This window comes from Halichoerus grypus, chromosome 2 (assembly GCF_964656455.1).
Source record: "Halichoerus grypus chromosome 2, mHalGry1.hap1.1, whole genome shotgun sequence".
Lineage (NCBI taxonomy): Eukaryota > Metazoa > Chordata > Mammalia > Carnivora > Phocidae > Halichoerus > Halichoerus grypus.
Window position 1 is genome coordinate 40,023,564 of NC_135713.1, and position 14,232 is coordinate 40,037,795.

Here is a 14,232-nt window from a genome sequence, read left to right on the forward strand (position 1 = left end):
ACATTTTCATTTCTCTTGGGTATATATCTAGGAGTGGAATTTCTGAGTTATATAATAACTCTATGTTTAACATTTTGAGGGATTGCCAAACTGTTTTTCAAAGCAGCTGCAACATTTTACAATCTCACAAGCAATGTATGAAGGTTCCAATTTCTTTACATCCTCACCAACACTTATTGGTTGATATTGTTCATCTTTTTTATGATAACCATCCTAATGGGTGTGAAGTGGTATCTTGTGACTATGATTTGCTTTTCTCTAATGACAAATGATGTTTAATATCTTCTCATGGGCTAATTACCCATTTGTATATCTTCTTGAATAAATGTCTATTCAAATCCTTTGCTCACCTTTTAATAATATTATTTGCCTTTTAATTGTTGAGTTGTAAGTGTTCTTTAAAATTTTGGATACAAGTTCCTTATCATATATTTATTTGCAATATTTTCTCCCATTCTGTGGGTTGCCTTTTTACTTTATTAATGATATCCTATGAAGCACAAAAGATTTTAATTTTGGTGATGTTTAATTTATCTACTGTTGCTTGTGCTTTTGTTGTCATATCTAAGAAACTAGTGCTTAACCAAAGGTCACAGAGATTTACTCCTTTGTTTTCTTCTAAGAGGTTTATAATTATTAGTTCTTATACTTATGTCTTTGATCCATTTTGAGTTAATTTTTGTATATGGTATGGGGCAGGATATCCAACTTCATTGTTTTGTATATGGATAGCCAATTGTCCCAGCACCATTCATTGAAGACTGTTCTTTCCCCACTGAATTGTCTTAATGCCCTTGTTGAAAATCAATTGACCATAAATACAAGGGTTTATTTCTACAGTCTAAATTCTATTCCACTGGTCTGTATATCCATCCTTATGCCAGTATCACACTGTCTTGATTACTGAAGTTTGTCATAAGGTTTGAAATTGGGAAGGGTAGATTCTTCAACTTTGTTTTCTTGCAAATTGTTTTGGCTATTCTGGGTCCTATCCTTAGAAAGTTTTAAAGGTGTTGTCAAAGAATAATGTACAGATCCGTTCAGCATAATAGTTTTAAGAGTAACATACTAGGAAAAAATTAAATACTCTAATAATAGATGATGGGTTTCAACAATTTGTAGTATAACTGTAGTCAATATTTCTTGGGAAACAGTCATGGAAAGCAATTGTGTCACTGTTTATGGTAATTCTATAAATATCAATGCTCCAATGCCGCCTGACTTTGCTAGAAAGAAATTTAATATTTTCCAAGTTTTTCATTTTCCAAATTGTTCTTAGACGAATTCAAAGACATTAGTAGTACTGGAGGGAAATACAATTTTCTTAGACAAAATCTGTTCCTTTTCCTATTGTGGCACACTGCCACTTAAATATCCTTGTCAATGTCCATCTCCCCGATGTTTAGTACACTTATATCCTACTGCCAATCTTCTCTTTGTCCCGGTCCAGTTGAGAAATCCATTCTGCTTCTCATGCCTGGCCATTGCAGACAATTCACACATAAGAATTACCAGAGTCCCCAGCTGTCACATTTATCTCCTTTAACCTGCAGTTTCTTTCTTCTCAGATTTTCGAGGCATTCCAAATGTGGGGCCAGGACACATTCATGATAAGATGAGGGGACCAAGCACAACTTTACACTGCCTGCATATGTGTCTCCCTCCATCCTTCTGGTTGTAACTCAGGTTCTGCCAGTACTTTATTTCTGCATCCTGGGGCAGTCGGAAGGTTGATCTGCTTGGGCACACCAAAGACCTCTGGCTGAACATTTTGCTTAAAGGCTCATCCTTTTTAAGCCATATATAATAAAAAGAAATTTTACTAGACATTATGTATTTAGTTTTCTAAAAATAAGCACAATACAATGTTAATTTAAAAAGGGGGAAAATATGAGGATATAAAATGATATATACAGTATGATCAGACTTTTGAAAAATATATTCCATTACATATACATGGAAATATAGACTATATTAAAGAGAATACAGGATGGGGATTTTTGAAAACTTATAAATAAATGGATGTAACTTTTGTGCTTATTTTAAGCCAGGCACTGTGCATGCTACTACATAGTAATTATCTCATTCAGTATTCAAAAGGATCCTGTGAAGGAGGTATTGGTATTCACTCCCATTTTATAGATGATGAAACTGAGGCTTAGAGTAATTTAGGGACATATCCAAGATGTCATAGCTCACAAGGGGAGAAACCAAGAGATGAGTCTAGAAATCTGATATCCAGAGCCTTCAAGTTAAACTTTGCATTATCCTATCTCACGATTAGAATCTTATTTGGCTAGAGTTTTAGGATTTTTCAGAATAATTTCTCATATTTATCAATTTGTCTCATGAATATTACTAAGCACCTCATAAGTTCGTGACACTGCTAGGGAAAAGTATACTATTACCATAAATAATACAAGATCATAAAGCTGCCACAGCTTAGAAAGCACTTGCCCAAACATGGCCCCTGTGAGATCCACACTAATACTGCCCTGTAGGCAGGAATACAGTTATTCCCTTTTTTACATATAAAAAGAAAAGACTCCAAAGTTAATTGTTGCCCAATGTCAAATAGGAAGTATTTGAAGAAGACGAACATTTTTGTCATTGCCCAGTAGCTCCTATGTGGCTAGTGTTAAATTTTTTTTAAAAAATGGACCACTTTTTTGGGGGGCGCTGGGTGGCTCAGTTGGTTAAGCACCTGACTCTTAATTTCAGCTCAGGTCATGATCTCAGAGCTGTGAGATGGAGCCCCACCTGGGGCTCTGCGCTCAACGGGCAGTCTGCTGGAGATTCTCTCCTTCTCCTTCTCCCTCTGCCCCTCCCCCCTCTCTAAAATAAATAAATCCCTAAAAAAGCAAATAAAAAATGGACCACTTTTTCATGAAAAATGCAATAGCAAAAGCCCACTGACTATAATTTAGAACAAAATGTAGTCATTGGCTTGCTGTTATTATTGTATTTGGCCAAAAGGGGCAAATATCTTCATCTATGTTTTCCACATTGCTGTCTTTATCTTGCTCTTGACCCCTATGTCCTTTGCCCCCAACAATAAAACTCCCTCCTGCTTACAGTTCATAGACTACTCTCACGGTGAGCCTCAAAGAGCTTTCTAAGTAGGTACCCATAATTGCGGCCATTTTACAAATAAGGTAACCCTGGTTCAGAAAAGTGAAAAAATCTCCCGAGGGTATCTCAGCGAATCATTGTTTGTCCCTTCCTGTACTTCTTAATATACAGGTTCACACATTTGCTAAAAGCTCTAATAATTTTTCACCATGATTACAACATAGAGGATTCTCCAAGGTGAAGGAAGAGTGAGGGGAGAGCATATCTTTGTAGCTATGGGTTATTTTTAAGTCAGGTGTTTATAACAAGGCCTCCCTTCCCTTAAAATCCTTACTGGAATACAGCTAGGTTAGAAAGAAGGACGGTTATATTGCATACAAATGGTCTCTAAATATTTATATCAATTTCTCTTAGAGCTTTGAAACTCACTCTTCAAATTCAGTACAATGGAAGATGCAGAAAGACTGAAAAAGTCTGGGATATGACGTGATTTTCCTTTGTCAGGAGTGAACCCATTTGAATTTAAGCATCATCTTTCCTTCAAAAAGTGGAATTCATTGTATTACTTTATTTTTAAAAAATCAATAAATCTTATCCTAATGGAAAGTCCCTCTTTAACTGAAGATATTTTTAATGAGATGCGCCAGAATTGTTTCTAGAAATACAGAGCTGAATAGAAAGTGAACCCTGACTTTGAGCAACTCATAGACTGATAGGCTAATTGGACAATTCATTCATTCATTCAGTCAATATTCTTTAAGTACTCATGAGACTGAGAGATTTGGTTAAATTCTGGGACCTCAATGGTAATCAAAACAGGTCTCTGTCCTTGTGCAGTTTACAATCCAGCAAGGGAACAAGAAAATGAATGATTCTTTAAAAATATGTGGGCAAGAAAACAACCCCATGACTTCTAAGCACCAACCTTGGGACTGCTGCAGGTTAGCCTCCTCCTCACAGCTAGGCCTTGATGTTCTGTTTAACATAATCAATTTCATAGAACATTAACACCCAGCAAAGCCACAATGAATCAAGACAAGGACAGTACCACTCCATAACCACACCTGAACAAAGGCAAAACGTGAACATTATGCAAACTACAAAATACCAAACATCCCCTAACTAAACTAATGTAAGTGACGGCCACTTCTCTACCAATTACAACGTTAGCCTTTGGTTATTCTTCCCTCTTTCTAAATAAGACTTTCTAAGACATCAAAGTGCAGAAATATCCCACTCCTGAGGGCATGCAATCTAGAGCAAAGCCAGTCCTCCTTAAATTTTCCCCAAATTAATTTAATAATCCCAAATCCTACAATAAATCTTTTCTAATATCTTTTTACTGAGCTGCCCTATGGCTTCTCATGTGCGTTCTCCCTCTCCGCAATAAATCATAAACCCAACTTGTTCAACTCAAATGTTCCTGGTGTTCTCCGGCTGGAGGGCGTTGAGAAATGCAAAACTTGAAAGTGGCAACCATATCATGCCTGTTGTTCAAAGCCCTCTTTTCTCATTTCTCTTTCAAGGCATTGAGAGGGGCATGAAGAATATGAAAATAGGTGATACTTGAACTCTTAAGGGATAGGGAATATTTTTTTTTAAATTTTATTATGTTATATTAATCACCATACATTACATCATTAGTTTTTGATGTAGTGTTCCATGAGGCATTGTTTGCATATAACACCCAGTGCTCCATTCAGTACATGCCCTCTTTAATACCCATCACCAGACTAACCCATCCCCCCATCCCCCTCCCCTCTAGAACTCTGTTTGTTTCTCAGAATCCATAGTCTCTCATGGTTCATCTCCCCCTCCGATTTCCCCCCTTCATATTTTATTCATTTATTTTCTCATTCATTGACTCATATGATACCTGTTCCAAAAATAATTGAAGGTGACAGATATTATTCGGTGGATTCAGACGTACAAAGTGGAGGGCAGCTCTCTGAGAACAGTCATATAAAGACAACACTGACCAAAGAGACACGTAAACACAATGGAACCCTAAAGTGAGATGAGGATACCCCAAATGACACTAACCTCTAACCAAATACTCCTTTCCTCACAGGTCAGGCTCTCCATACGCTTTCCTCAACCCAGAATGACATGTGAATCACCTCCTGTCAGGTTCTACTTGACTCCCTGTCTCCATGAGCATCTTCTTCCCTTGTCTGGAGACTCGTCATTTCCATCCCCATTCTCAATCACTATCCCCTACTGATGGCAAGCTCAGTCTGATCTCAGGATCTAAAACAAAACAAAACAAACTCATTTATTCCCCCTTAAAGAATTTAAGAAGCTCTAGTTCATTTCTCAGGTAAATCCAAGTCAGGTCATTCTTGGTCAAACCTAATGATTTTTAAGTTGAGTAGTACTATTCTCATAAGAGCCATTAAAATATGTGTCTGTGACTTTTGCTTATCAGAAAGACTGGAGTGGTATTACTATCATTCAGTGGACTAAGGCTCTGTAATGCACCACACAGTGAAGAAATGACCCATCCAAAATGCCAACAGTACTCCTATTGAGAAACATCTCACCTATAGATGGAAAGTATCATCTCCAAAACTGCCTCTCCCCATGCCCACACCAGGTATCAGTAATCAACGATTGTACACTCCACCGAGCTCTGTGTGGCCTCAAAATCTTTCTCAACATAACAATCTAGGCATGCCTTGTTAATCAGACTTGTCATGGAAGACAAAACCCATTTTCCTTTTTAAGACTAAGGAAGTTTCATGGTTATCGAGATGAAGTCTTCACCTGATACTTTTAGTCCTATCCCATCTCCTATGCCTGTAGCCATGACTTCGTCATCTGACTGCTCTCCCAGTCCTTCTAAGCCAAGGGCCCTGTGAGGGAGGTAAGCTCTGTGGCTGGGACCCTGCAATGTTCCCAACAGGTGTCTCTGACTGTAAATGCCAGCCTGCTAGCATTACCTCTCTGGGGGAAAAAAAAAAAAAAAAAAAGGCTTGCTCCTAGCACAGTGAGTGAACTACACCCTCTAGTGGGGAAACCACATGTAATATAACCAACTTCTTTGGAAGAGTAACACCCAAAAGAAAATCCAACTCAAAGTGACTGAAGTAAAAAAAAAAAAAAAAAAGGTGTGTGTGTGGCAATCTCTATGGCTCCTACACTTGAAAAGTCAAGAGGAATCTCTGAACTTAGACATGGCTAGATGAGAGTTTCAGAAAAAGTTGCCAGAATTTTTTCTCTCCATTTTTGGGATCCATCCATGCTTTCCTTGATGTTGTCTTCCTTTTCAGATAGACATTAACCACCCCACCCCACCCTCATCCCTGTGACAGATCTAAGCAGTTCTGGACTTAACAGTTTCAGTAGAAGGCTGCTTTCCTTTCCTAAAACTTCTAATAAAAGATTTGAGGCTTATTAGACTAGTTGGAATAAGATTCCTGAATCAGTCTACAAGCTATGGCTACAGACATGCTTAATGCTCATTGAAATGGCCTGAATTATAAGACACCACAGGAGCCGGGGGTGATGCAGCCCCTCCATGGGGACTACAAGAGGATAAAGAATTGTTCCCCAAAGGAATATTGAGGCACTATTGCCAGGATAAATGAATGAAAATCAAGCAAAAACAACAGATGCGTCAACACTATCCTTTCTGGATGCCATCTTTCCTCCCCTGAGTCTGAGGTTGCCCTCAGGCCTGTGCAAAACTCAATCCCCTGCTTTTTTTTTTTTTTTTTTTGCCTTATTACAATTAACTATTTAGCCCTTTTGTATCATAATAACACTTTACTATCTTGGTAGAAAGCAAGGAAATGTCACCTAGAGATCTAAGCCTTCTGGAAAATATGCTTTCAAACATGCTTTCAAACACATACAAAATTATTTGACTTCCCATTCCACAAACCATGGGAAGTTTGGTAAGAGGACCCCAGGGCATTTATGTTTTTACTACTTGCTCTGTATCTCTAATTTTGCAGAGTTCTCCATCAGCTTCTCATTTCACCTGATACTGATGCCTCACTCCCTACCACTTTGGTACAAGTGAGGCCTTCCCCATCTTCCTTCATTCCTCAAGCACTTTCAAGGCTATTTGGGGTAACAAATGTTTTGTAAAGGTTTGAAACAATAAGGGAGGACAATGGCTAGCAATCATAGGAAATATATCAGGATTCTTTTGGTTAAGAGTGATGAAAATCCAGGGCACCTGGGTGGGTCAGTTGGCTAAGCATCCCACTCTTGGTTTAGGTTTGGGTCATGATCTCAGGGTCGTGAGATTGAGCCCCGTGTTGGGCTCTGTGTTCAGTATGGAGTCTGCTTGAGATTCTCTCTCTCCCTCTCCCTCTCTGTCCCTCCCTTCTCTCTCTCTTTCAAATAAATAAATCTTAAAAAAAGAGTGATGAAAATCCAACTGCAACTTAGCTTAGGCTAAATAAAAAAAGTGTGGGTTCATGCAATTAGGAGAGTTCAGGGTGGGTCTTAACTCAAGCGCAGCCACAGACTTAAACAATACCAGGAGTCCATCTCTACCCTCTGCTAGTCTTTAAGTGCTGGTTTCATCATCTCTCTTACAGACTTCATCTACATGAGGAGATAATGGCTGCTACCTCCCCAGTCAAGTGTCCTTACTGCTCATGAGCCAAAAGGAAAAGGGGTGGGGGTGGGAAGAAGGGAATACTGGGACCCCGTCCAACACACCTCCAATTAATATGCAACTACAATCCCCAGACAGGAAACAGAATTTTTTTTTTACATGATTAAGTGTCTTATAATCCCCAAAAGATTCAATGTAAATATAGAAATGAAGATTTGAATTATATCTACATTACTATTATGTGTTCAGAAACAATCTATAAATGTCATTTAAAATATTTGTCTTAAGAAAATATAGCATATTAAAGAATATAATGGAATGAATCTTATTCTAATTCAAAGTTTTTGATTGAGTATTGATTTAAACTTAGAATTTTAAGTTGAAAGAATAAGAATTTTGTTAAAACTAAATATTATTGGTGGAGCGCCTGGGTGGCTCAGTCGTTAAGCGTCTGCCTTCGACTCAGGTCATGATCCCAGGGTCCTGGGATCGTGCCCCGCATAGGGTTCCCCGCTCCGCAGGAAGCCTGCTTCTCCCTCTCCCACTCCCCCTGCTTGTGTTCCCTCTCTTGCTGTGTCTCTCTCTGTCAAATAAATAAATAAAATCTTCAAAAAAAATTAAAAATAAATAAATAAAAATAAATATTATTGGCATTTTGAGAAATTGTCATTTGCCATACTTATATTTACTTGAATAGGATTATAAAGTTTATTTATTTGGTTTTGTTTGTGAAGCAATTGAAGCACTTAAAAGGAAAAATTGAGTGTATTAGATTTATCCATTCATTCATGAATTCCTTCATTCAATAAAACTTAACTGTGTACCCACCCCCCACATCTGTTCAATTTTGAGAAACCAATTCACCTCTATGCTATTTATCTGTCTTCCCTTACCAAACGGAAGGTTTGCCATCACAATTGTTTCCTTGCACCTAGTCCAATGCCTGACCCCAGAGCAAGCACTCAGGAAATATATATTGAATGAATGAACCACGTGAGGCCCAAAATGTAATCAGTTTTAAAAATTACAACTGTTCTCTCCCTGTTATCTTTGGAATTTAAGGACCATCAGTTTCTGTTGCAGTACTGGGTCCACCTAGGGGCCCATCTTCCATTTCTTTCCTTGTAATAGCTGAACGACACTGATTCACCTTCTACTTAGAGGGAGGTAACTTGCTCACTCAGCTAACATGAGGGGGAGCCACAGGGTGTGCAAGGGCAAACAGTGACTCCCGTGTGCAGCTGGAACACACTGTGAAGGGAAACGAGATTGAAATGGTAGGCCACAACCAATGTGTATTGGGCCTTGGACATCTGATTGACAAGTTACAAATGTATACATGAAGGTTAAAAATTCAATCACAAAAGAGCCATTATAATGCACAGTATGCTTTAGGAAGATTAATCAGATTTTCATTTGGAGGAAAAAATTACAAGAGTGTACCATTTAGTAATGAGGAATATGGGTTTTGAAGTTAGATAGCTCAGATTTCATAATGATTCTCTGCAATTTACTAGCTGTGTGAACTTTAGCAAAAAACTTAACCGCTCTGAACCTGAGTTGCATTGTTTATAAAACGGGGTAAGCGGTACGTAGGTCACAGAATTCATCGGATTAAATGTGATGATGTATTTAAATGACCGATAGAGTGACATTGTGATTAAAAGAATGCAAAACCAAAACAAACATAATCAAAGTAAGACTTTGCAGGGGAGAGGCTAGAGCCAGGATGATTGAGGAGACAGGGACACAATTAAGAAGCAGTGACACAGAAGCCCATAGTGGGAGGAAAAGTGAGTTAAAGAGGGTGCTCAGCAGTTATTTCAAGTGTAGCTGCAAACAGCTTGGACTCACTTGGTGCCCGCTGTGCTGCAGGGCATCCTGGCATTCCCCTGAAGTGTTCTTTGTTCAGAACATGTCTTCCAGCCTGCCTAGGAGCAGAGACTGGTTCCTGGTCATCTCTGCCGCCCTAGTGTCTAATATATTCCCAGGTTCCATGAAATCTTTTTAATAAATGTCTACTGAACGTAAATAGCTCTTGACATTTCAAACAATTTTCTAAAGAGTAACTTCTGTGCTCTCATATCTCTGGAGATCAGGCTAAAAGACCTGCCCTAGAAGTAGTGACAGGGAAAACACAACACAAGTATTGTAAAAAGAAAGCTTGTCAGTTTTTTCTTTTTTTAAAAGATTTTATTTTTTTATTTGACAGAGAGAGACCCCAAGAGAGGGAACACAAGCAGGGGGAGAGGGAGAAGCAGGCCTCCCACTGAGCAGGGAGCCTGATGCGGGGCTTGATCCCAGGACCCTGGGATCATGACCTGAGCCAAAGGCAGACGCCCAACGACTTAGCCACCCAGGCACCCCTAAAGCTTGTTAGTTTCTTAAGTTTCATCCTCAATCTTTTCACTTTCCTGTGACATAACTTTGATCTGGTATAGTTTGGTCCAAAATAAAAATAAAAAGCAAAGGCCTTGTTGCTTAATGCTTTACTCAGAGCTCAGGCTTACAAAAGCCTCCCATGCAGGTTTTTCCTTTTCCTGTTTCTCTTTCTCTTCCTACCTTCCTTCATTCTCTCGTTTTGTTTTTTTTATTGTTGTTATATTTTTGTTCTTTTTTCCTAATCTACCACCTTGTGTTTGGTTTTGAAACTGCAATTCTCTATGCATATACCTATGTACAATATCCTTTCTTAGCATTTCCTTATGTAACTTGGGAAAGTGTAAAATGCTTTGAAAATGAACTTCAGAAATACCACATGCTAAGAGTTCAGCCCTTGCAACTTCAACTATAGGCGAGAAGAAGGAAAGAAAAGAGGGCTCTGGACAGTCAAATAATAACAGCTAAGCTTTGTGGAGTTTTTGATGCATGCCAGGCACTGTTCTAAGTGGGTTACAAATATTTCCTCACAAAAAAAAAAAAACAGAAGAGAGCAAAGATGTGGAGAAATTGGAATCCTTGTGCTCTGCTGGTGAGAATGTGAAATGGTGCAGCCGAATGGAAAAATTAAAAATAAAACTACCATATGATCCAGCAATCCACTTTTGGATATATATGTGAAAGAATGGAAGGGTAGATCTAGAAGAGATATTTGCATACTCATGGTAACTGAAGCATTATTCACAATAGCCAAGAGGTAGAAACAACCCAAATGCCCATCAATGGATGACTGGACAAACAAAATGTGGTATATACATACAATGGAGTATTATTCAACCTTAAAAAGGAACGAAATTCTGACACATGACACAACAGGGATGAAACAGGGATTATGCTAAGTGAAAGTGGCCAAACACAAAAGGACAAAAAATAATATGATTTGTATCTAGAGACAAAAAGTGTAATAGTTGCCAGGGGCTGGGGGGTGGGCAGGGATGGGAGTTAACTGGTATAGAGTTTCAATTTGGGAAGAGAAAAAAAAAAGTTCTGGAGGTGGCTGGTAGTAATTGTTGCATGGCAATGTAAATATACTAAATGCCACTGAAGTCCACACTTAAAAATGTTTAAGATGGTAAATTTTATGTTATGTATATTTTTACACAATTAAAAAGCATGTAAAGAATGATTCACTGGGTGCCTGGGTGGCTCAGTCGGTTAAGCGACTGCCTTCGGCTCAGGTCATGATCCTGGAGTCCCAGGATCGAGTCCCGCATTGGGCTCCCTGCTCAGCGGGGAGTCTGCTTCTCCCTCTGACCCTCCTCCCTCTCATGCTCTCTGTCTCTCATTCTCTCTCTCAAATAAATAAATAAAATCGTTAAAAAAAAAAAAAAAAAAGAATGATTCACTTGCAGACGCAAAACTATTTGTATTGGTGGGGTTACCAGGCTTTCTTTTTGTTACCTGTGCTAATAAAATGTACATATGTCCAAATAAACTAAAAACAAATAAATGAGGTAGTGTGGTAAATTAAAGATGGCCACAAATTCTTTGCTACTTCTTCGATCAAGAGGTGGAGTCTTACTCTTTTCCCCTTGAATTTAGGCTGGCTTAGTGTCTTCTTGACCAATAGACTGTGACAGAAGTAACTTCTGGGATCCAAGGCTAGATCATAAGTCCTACTTTACTGCTTGGAACAGCTCACTCTCTGCATTTATGGTCTCTGAGAGCCCCCTAAGCAAGCACTTTGTTGTGAGAAACCCAAACCAGAGAAAGAGGCCATGTGCAGGCACTCTGTTGGATAGCTCTAGCTGGGCCCCTAGGGAGCTTCCAGCCTGAATCGCCAATAACGTGACATTCATTTGAGCCTGAAGTTAACTATAGTTTCAGCTGACATCTGACTGCAAATGTGTAAGAGACCCCAAGCTCGAACCACCCAGCCAAATCCAGTCAACCCACAGAATCATGACAGATCATAATATATTGTGTTTAACCACTAAATTCTGCTGTGGTTTATTATGTAGGTACCATAATGATGTCCATTTTTACTTGGCAAACCTGAAGCTGAGAATTGAAATGCTTGCTCATGGTCTCTGCCAGTAAGCAGAGGAACTCACACTTGAAGCAGATCTTTCTAAACTTCTAAAATTGTAAAGCCTGCATTGCTGACCACTGAATACACAGTTTCTCAGCTGAAGCAGCTATAAAAGGATATACTTCTCAAAAAATCCTGTATTTAATTCATAGCTGAGTTCTGCCACATTACTTGACTCCAAGCGTAATGTGGATGACCCCAATGTGCATGGTACCTCCTGCAGTTTTGCATTACACAGGCCCCATAGCCATAAGAAGGGGACCTAACAAACCCTGTCCCCTATCCTCAACCAGAGCTTGTTCTCTTAAGTGTTAAGACCTTCCAACAAATGTTCAGCCCTTATTTAAGGGCCTAAGACATTTCAAGGGAGAAGAGAGGCTGGTGCTAGAACCTATGGGAGTATGAGAAGTAAGAGGTATTTAAAATTTTAATTAAGAGGTGGCTGGGTGGCTCACTCAGTTAAGCGCCCAGGTCCTGGGATCCAGTCCTGCGTCAGGCTCCCTGTTCCTCGGGGGAGCCTGCTTCTCCTTCTGCCTCTCTCTCTGTCTCTCGTGAATGAAATAAAAATAAAATCTTTAAAAAATTTATTAAAAAGCAGGGAGTAAGAATTTAAAAAAAAAAACAAACCCACAGTGGTTCAGGGCCATTTAGTATAGGGCAGATTTCACTGTAGAGGGAAGAGCTTCACTGATGATGCTACTGTATGAGAGCAGGGAACACTAGCTCAGGACTCTAATAAAAACCCACATCACCAAGGAACAAAAAAATCTTGGAGGTAAAGGGATGCACACCTTCTACCTTAAAATGCTAAAACCGGGGCACCTGGGTGGCTCAGTCGGTTAAGTGTCCAACTCTTGATTTTGGCTCAGGTCATGATCTCAGGGTCCTGAGACTGAGCCCCGCATCTGGCTCTGCACTAAGCAGGGAGTGTGCTTGTTCCTCTCCCTCTGCTCCCCGCCCCCCACAAATGAATAAATAAAATCTTAGAAAAAGAATGTTAAAACTAGTTTTTAAGTCTACTTATAGACAGCAGGCACTCATAGCACTCAGAAAACATCTCTATTCAGCATTTATTACAGTATTTGTAGATAAGCTTTTGCTTCCCTTTCTAAATTTGAAGTAGGAAACATATCTTATTTGTGAGTATTTCTGGTCCCACCATAGTACTCTTTACTGAAGGAGGAATGCTAACCACATTCAATAATATATTCAAATAAAGATTCAACCCATTTGCACTGAAATAAACTTTATTGAATCACTTGTATCTGTGCCGGGCTCAGTGCTAGACACTTTCATATATAATTCCTATTTGTTTTTCTAAATAATCCAGAAAACAGAAAAAGCCAAGGTTTGTTTTACTGTTTGATTTATTTAAGTTCAAATATGAAAGAAATCGATGGAAGCAACTAACATGGCAACGGGACTATTTTCACTTACAGAAATAATGTAATATGAAAGTGGGGATTAAGATGAACAGTATATAAATATGATGAGGCTTTGTTGCTTTTTCTTCCCAGAGCCCTAAATCAAGACACATGGTTTGACACCTGGAATTGCATAGCTAGAACTGTGACTGCCATGATAAGCTGAAACCCATGATGCCAAACCATAGTAGGGAAAGAGGAAAAACCAGGTTTGGCATCAAGAAAGGACTAGGAAGGACGGCGCCCCCCTTCCAAAGTCCATCTTCAGTTCTTTCTACGGCAGAACCGTCTAGTTGGCCTTGTGTCTTGTCAAATTGGGTCTCATGCGCACTAACTTTCCTAAAGGTTATTTGTATCTATTTTAGTTTATGCATTTTAGTCCATTTTACTTACATGTATGCAGCGGCAAGAACGTGGGATGTGGAGGGTAAAATTTTGCGTTTCAGTCCACCTGTGTGACATTGAGTAAATTAACCTTTCTGAAGATAAATTTTTATCCATTAAACAAAGAAGAAAACCTATTAAGTGAGTCCTGCCCATATGTCAGAGTGGTAGGGAGTTCTTAATGAGATACTCATGTGAGAGCCTTTTGAAACCTATAAAATGCTGTTAATTATGTGCAGAAACAACGTCCCCCAAATAGAGAAGGGCTGATTTAACGTTAACATCTTCAAACTGTCCCCCGCGACCCT

General features: G+C 39.1%; 1 protein-coding gene across 2 annotated transcripts in view; it reads right to left on the minus strand.

Moving 5' to 3' along the window:
- The window catches only part of LOC118538224 (sperm-associated acrosin inhibitor-like), a 119,028-nt gene that overhangs the window by 104,439 nt on the left and 357 nt on the right, over positions 1 to 14,232 (minus strand). For both annotated transcript variants that reach the window (XM_078066719.1, XM_078066718.1), the window contains exon 2: positions 13,934 to 13,991. The gene's annotated coding sequence lies outside the window, so the exon portion shown is untranslated. The remainder of the gene's footprint in view (positions 1 to 13,933; positions 13,992 to 14,232) is intronic.